Source organism: Salmo salar, unplaced genomic scaffold (genome assembly GCF_965601325.2).
Source record: "Salmo salar unplaced genomic scaffold, fSalSal1 ptg000360l, whole genome shotgun sequence".
NCBI classification, from domain to species: Eukaryota; Metazoa; Chordata; class Actinopteri; order Salmoniformes; family Salmonidae; genus Salmo; species Salmo salar.
Window position 1 is genome coordinate 1,547,182 of NW_027675360.1, and position 7,637 is coordinate 1,554,818.

General features: G+C 38.4%; 1 long non-coding RNA gene across 1 annotated transcript; it reads right to left on the reverse strand.

Annotated features, from left to right (window-relative positions):
- Window positions 1-2,683: 2,683 nt before the first annotated feature.
- LOC145875844 (uncharacterized) lies at window positions 2,684-7,096 on the reverse strand. Its single transcript, XR_014391352.1, has 3 exons — window positions 6,995-7,096; window positions 6,533-6,589; window positions 2,684-3,849 (listed from the first exon to the last, which is right to left on the reverse strand). It is a non-coding gene; the product is annotated as an uncharacterized LOC145875844 (long non-coding RNA).
- Between the last annotated feature and the right edge of the window lie 541 nt (window positions 7,097-7,637).

Sequence of the window (7,637 nt, forward strand, 5' to 3'; positions counted from 1 at the left end):
TATTGTGTCCTACCTAACCATGTATCATTACTGTTGTTCCTATCTAACAGTTATCTTGTGTCCTACCTAACCATGTATCATTACTGTTGTTCCTATCTAACAGTTATCTTGTGTCCTACCTAACCATGTATCATTACTGTTGTTCCTATCTAACAGTTATCTTGTGTCCTACCTAACCATGTATCATTACTGTTGTTCCTATCTAACAGTTATCTTGTGTCCTACCTAACCATGTATCATTACTGTTGTTCCTATCTAACAGTTATCTTGTGTCCTACCTAACCATGTATCATTACTGTTGTTCCTATCTAACAGTTATCTTGTGTCCTACCTCACCATGTATCATTACTGTTGTTCCTATCTAACAGTTATCTTGTGTTCTACCTAACCATGTATCATTACTGTTGTTCCTATCTATCAGTTATCTTGTGTCCTACCTAACCATGTATCATTACTGTTGTTCCTATCTAACACTTATCTTGTGTCCTACCTAACCATGTATCATTACTGTTGTTCCTATCTAACAGTTATCTTGTGTCCTACCTAACCATGTATCATTACTGTTGTTCCTATCTAACAGTTATCTTGTGTCCTACCTAACCATGTATCATTACTGTTGTTCCTATCTATCAGTTATCTTGTGTCCTACCTAACCATGTATCACTACTGTTGTTCCTATCTAACAGTTATCTTGTATCCTACCTAACCATGTATCATTACTGTTGTTCCTATCTAACAGTTATCTTGTGTCCTACCTAACCATGTATCATTACTGTTGTTCCTATCTAACAGTTATCTTGTGTCCTACCTAACCATGTATCATTACTGTTGTTCCTATCTATCAGTTATCTTGTGTCCTACCTCACCAGTGAACGTGTGGCTGTGACCGTCCTGTCAATGCCTGTCCTGGTGACTCATTTTACATTTTAGTCATTGAGCAGACGCTCTTATCCAGAGCAATTTAAAGTTGGTCCTGGTGACTCCTGGGGCCTAATTCGTAAAGGAAGTGTCTCAGAGCTGATCTAGGATCAGGTCCTCCCTCTCCATGTAATCTGATTCATTATGATCTAGGATCAGGTCCCCTTCTCCATGTAATCTGATTCATTATGATCTAGGATCAGGTCCCCTCCTCTCCATGTAATCTGATTCATTATGATCTAGGATCGGGCCCCCCTCTCCATGTAATCTGATTAATTATGATCTAGGATCAGGTCCCCACTCTCCATGTAATCTGATTCATTATGATCTAGGATCAGGTCCCTCCTCTCCATGTAATCTGATTCATTATGATCTAGGATCAGGTCCCCCCTCTCCATGTAATCTGATTCATTATGATCTAGTTGTCAGAGCTAGAGTGGTGTTTGTCAGACTATGAGACATCCCGGTTTGGCCAACAAACTATTATGATACCTCTCTATTGTAAACTGTGACTTGTACAAACAAGCTGGTGTTCTACGTGTTGCTCTAGGAATTACAACAAACTAACAGGGTGGAAAGTGATATTAGGGGGACACAGAAAAACTTAAATTAAATAATATGAATGAACAAATGAATGAATGATATTTTATTTCCGTGTCAAATCGCCAACTGGCAACCCATCCCTTATGGGGTTAATTGCCACATAAACAAACATTACAATAATTCACTGTGGTAATTAAATGATCATTCCTCATCAGTGCTCTCTGCATTGGGCATCACATGAAGAATGAAAACAACGTAAGGTAAAAATCAATACATAATAGTAAATAAGGTGATGCAAACAATAATTATATCCCTAGAGCAGAACAATAATATACATATATACACACACTGTATATATACACATACATACATACACACTGTATATATACACATACATACATACACACTGTATATATACACATACATACACACTGTATATATACACATACATACACACTGTATATATACACATACATACATACACACTGTATATATACACATACATACATACACACTGTATATATACACATACATACATACACACTGTATATATATACATACATACATACACACTGTATATATACACATACATACATACACACTGTATATATACACATACATACACACTGTATATATACACATACATACATACACACTGTATATATACACATACATACATATATACATACTGTATATATACACATACATAACATATACAGATAAATAAATACAGAAAAAAATAAACAGAAGGAATTTGAACCCAGTCTGACACAAAGAGAAGATTCATATGGGAGACAAGCCTATACACAATCTATATATACACATGTACCATTTACCACATAGAAGACTCATATGGGAGACAAGTCTATACACAATCTATATACACATACCATTTACCACATAGAAGACTCATATGGGAGACAAACCTATACACAATCTATATACACATGTACCATTTACCACATAGAAGACTCATATGGGAGACAAGTCTATACACAATCTATATATACACATACCATTTACCACATAGAAGACTCATATGGGAGACAAGTCTATACACAATCTATATACACATGTACCATTTACCACATAGAAGACTCATATGGGAGACAAGTCTATACACAATCTATATACACATGTACCATTTACCACATAGAAGATTCATATGGGAGACAAGTCTATACACAATCTATATATACACATACCATTTACCACATAGAAGAGTCATATGGGAGACAAGTCTATACACAATCTATATACACATACCATTTACCACATAGAAGACTCATATGGGAGACAAGTCTATACACAATCTATATATACACGTACCATTTACCACATAGAAGAGTCATATGGGAGACAAGTCTATACACAATCTATATACACATGTACCATTTACCACGCAGAAGCTAAATATTTTTACAATTTAATTATAGGTAAACATTTTTCTTATATTCCAGGATTTATCTAAATATTCCACAAACGGAAATACACAATGGACAAAAAAAACATTTCAATTTCTCCTCATCACTCATCACATACTGCCAGGGTATATCTGGTGGTCTTTCTGGAATAAGAGCAAGCGTATGTCATGGTAGAAAAGGAAATAGAGGATTAAATCAGTTTAATTCTCTATTTCTTTAAGGTCACAATAGTTACATAGTCTTTCCTCCATTTCACCACAATACTGACCTGTATCAATACTCAGAGAAAATATCCCTGATCTTACCTGTTTCAATACTCAGAGAAAATATCCCTGATCTTACCTGTTTCAATACTCAGAGGCAATATCCATGATCGTACCTGTTTCAATACACAGAGACAATATCCCTGAAATAACCTGTTTCAATACGCAGAGACAATATCCCTGATCTGACCTGTTTCAATACTCAGAGACAATATCCCTGATCTGACCTGTTTCAATACTCAGAGGAAATATCCCTGATCTGAACTGTTTCAATACGCAGAGACAATATCCCTGATCTGAACTGTTTCAATACGCAGATGAAATATCCCTGATCTGAACTGTTTCAATACGCAGAGACAATATCCCTGATCTGACCTGTTTCAATACGCAGAGGCAATATCCCTGATCTGACCTGTTTCAATACACAGAGACAATATCCCTGATCTTCCCTGTGCACATAGAGATCTCTTGCTTTTAGGTAGGTTATACATAATATATCTCTCACACACCAATTCACCCTGAATCAAACAAAAGGTTCTCAATTTGGGTTTATGATTCATCTCCTCCACCCATCTTTTTTTCATGTCGCATCAACAGTTGTTTTTTAATCATATCTATGTCTCCCTTCATTTGGTTTTGGTACAGATGTTCATAGTTACACTGTTGAAAAAGCTCAGACATTTCAGTTGCCCAGGCTTCCCCTATGGATAGATAAATACAATAATCATGAAAAAAGTCATTGATGAAAGAGACTTCAACTAGGACTATAAAATAATGAAGAAACAGTTTAACATTTTGTTATTTTATGGCTTATATTTATTGTAGAAGTTGATAAATAACACCTGGGGACAAAAACGCCTACATCTTCTGACAAAAAGTGTTAAAATGCATAACATTCCCTTTCAGGATCCATATTTTGGTGTTTATAAGGTAAAGGACACCTTATATTTAAAGCCTTTTTGAATCCATATTTTACACTAAATAAGAACTGATATTTCTTGTGGACAGAAAAGGCACCACATGGTAGGAATGACTCAGCAGAACTCCTACACTAGTTTAGTGGATTCCAAATGTTCCCTCTACTTTATTCTACATTATTAACCTGAAATACTCACTTTACTTGGAAACTGAGTTGCAGTTTAGAGGTTAAACTATGAGCTGCTCTGTCATCTCAAAATGACCCTGTACAGATACTTTCTTATATTCAGTTTCAACTGTAGTCAAGGAGTCACCCTTCACATAACAACAGTAACCAGAGGGTGGAGCTAACAGTCAGTTTCAACTGTAGTCAAGGTGTCACCCTTCATATAACAACAGTAACCAGAGGGTGGGGCTAACAGTCAGTTTCAACTGTAGTCAAGGAGTCACCCTTCATATAACAACAGTAACCAGAGGGTGGAGCTAACAGTCAGTTTCAACTGTAGTCAAGGAGTCACCCTTCACATAACAACAGTAACCAGAGGGTGGAGCTAACAGTCAGTTTCAACTGTAGTCAAGGTGTCACCCTTCACATAACAACAGTAACCAGAGGGTGGAGCTAACAGTCAGTTTCAACTGTAGTCAAGGTGTCACCCTTCATATAACAACAGTAACCAGAGGGTGGGGCTAACAGTCAGTTTCAACTGTAGTCAAGGTGTCACCCTTCATATAACAACAGTAACCAGAGGGTGGGGCTAACAGTCAGTTTCAACTGTAGTCAAGGAGTCACCCTTCATATAACAACAGTAACCAGAGGGTGGAGCTAACAGTCAGTTTCAACTGTAGTCAAGGTGTCACCCTTCATATAACAACAGTAACCAGAGGGTGGAGCTAACAGTCAGTTTCAACTGTAGTCAAGGTGTCACCCTTCATATAACAACAGTAACCAGAGGGTGGAGCTAACAGTCAGTTTCAACTGTAGTCAAGGTGTCACCCTTCATATAACAACAGTAACCAGAGGGTGGAGCTAACAGTCAGTTTCAACTGTAGTCAAGGTGTCACCCTTCATATAACAACAGTAACCAGAGGGTGGAGCTAACAGTCAGTTTCAACTGTAGTCAAGGTGTCACTCTTCACATAACAACAGTAACCAGAGGGTGGAGCTAACAGTCAGTTTCAACTGTAGTCAAGGTGTCACCCTTCATATAACAACAGTAACCAGAGGGTGGGGCTAACAGTCAGTTTCAACTGTAGTCAAGGTGTCACCCTTCACATAACAACAGTAACCAGAGGGTGGGGCTAACAGTCAGTTTCAACTGTAGTCAAGGTGTCACCCTTCACATAACAACAGTAACCAGAGGGTGGGGCTAACAGTCAGTTACAACTGTAGTCAAGGAGTCACCCTTCACATAACAACAGTAACCAGAGGGTGGAGCTAACAGTCAGTTTCAACTGTAGTCAAGGTGTCACCCTTCACATAACAACAGTAACCAGAGGGTGGAGCTAACAGTCAGTTTCAACTGTAGTCAAGGAGTCACCCTTCATATAACAACAGTAACCAGAGGGTGGAGCTAACAGTCAGTTTCAACTGTAGTCAAGGTGTCACCCTTCATATAACAACAGTAACCAGAGGGTGGGGCTAACAGTCAGTTTCAACTGTAGTCAAGGAGTCACCCTTCATATAACAACAGTAACCAGAGGGTGGAGCTAACAGTCAGTTTCAACTGTAGTCAAGGTGTCACCCTTCACATAACAACAGTAACCAGAGGGTGGGGCTAACAGTCAGTTTCAACTGTAGTCAAGGTGTCACCCTTCACATAACAACAGTAACCAGAGGGTGGAGCTAACAGTCAGTTTCAACTGTAGTCAAGGAGTCACCCTTCACATAACAACAGTAACCAGAGGGTGGAGCTAACAGTCAGTTTCAACTGTAGTCAAGGTGTCACCCTTCACATAACAACAGTAACCAGAGGGTGGAGCTAACAGTCAGTTTCAACTGTAGTCAAGGTGTCACCCTTCACATAACAACAGTAACCAGAGGGTGGAGCTAACAGTCAGTTACATGAGACAGCAGTAACGTGACATTGTTCTGAATCTTGCTTAAAAAATGTTATAGTCCTTCTTCAAGACATCTCTCTTACATTATTTTAGCTAAACTTATAATTTACTGGAAATCAGGTTTAGTTGTGTTTTTCCCCTGTAAGGTGTGTACGTGCTGGATAAGAACCAAAGGATTGAGAAACCCTGAGATAAACATAAAACCATATAATGTAAAAGCTCCTCCACCATCTTTACCAGACGTTTTACTGATAACATGTAGACCTACTGATTAGTTTCCACTTTGAAAACTGCTGTCTGTCAGCAACTCAGCTCAAGTAGCAGTTCTACTAACTAGTAATATCTCATTCCAGATATTCATTCACATACTCTGTCATTTAGAATGAATTATTGTTCATAAATACTTACTTTATTTGTCAGTATTGTCCATATAGTGTTTTCTGCTCTGTCATCTCAAAATGGATCCTGTACAAAATCACATATTTACTTTCAGTCACCTCCTGGGTGGTGCAGTGGTCTAAACCACCCCATCTGAACAGTTTCTCACCAACTGGCCACCTGGTCTATAGAGACTAAATGACTATACACTCTACGCTGCACACCACATCAACGGGGATGTAGTGGAGGGTAAACCCACGTAAACGCACTTACACACCTTTTTATTTGTAAAATAGCGTTTACTCAACACTGTATTTTGTTAATTATCATTTACCACTTCTTATGCGTTTCCAGCGTTAAGCCTAAATTCCATCGTGGAAAACGGGCCCAGGTTGGTCAGCATGATAAATAATCATATCTCAAGCCTACTCTGTCTATTGAATGTCTGACTACGACCTAACTTTATAATAGTTATATGTAGCCAAGACTTACCAGAGTCTGTACGTCTGTCCTTCAAATCAACACATTTATCCTGCTTCTAATGTTGCAGAGAAATGTGCGCTACATTTTGTAACCACAGTTACTTTCATTTTCATATGAGGAAACACGTCAATTCGCACGTCACTGGTGTATGGGTAAATAATGATGACAGAAGAGATCTACTTACTAGTAATAATATGTAATTCCAGGTATTCATTATCTTACTCTGTCCTTTATTGTTCAGAAATACTTTATTTGTACTTCTCTCCATGTAGTGTGTTTTCCTCTTTTGTCATCTCACCATGGATCCTGCACTCAGCCGTCTCCCCACCCTGATAATAGAGTGTTTTATTGGTATCTTCCACTAGATGGCAGTAAACACCTGCTGTAACTAGACTTTACAACAGCATTCCTTATTCATAAAGGCAGTGTCTCAAAGGAGGAGTGCTGAATCAGGATGAGGTCCCCCCTCTCCATGTAATCTGATTCATTATGATCTAGGATCAGGTCCCCTCCTCTCCATGTAATCTGATTCATTATGATCTAGGATCAGGTCCCTCCTCTCCATGTAATCTGATTCATTATGATCTAGGATCAGGTCCCTCCTCTCCATGTAATCTGATTCATTATGATCTAGGATCAGGTCCCCCCTCTC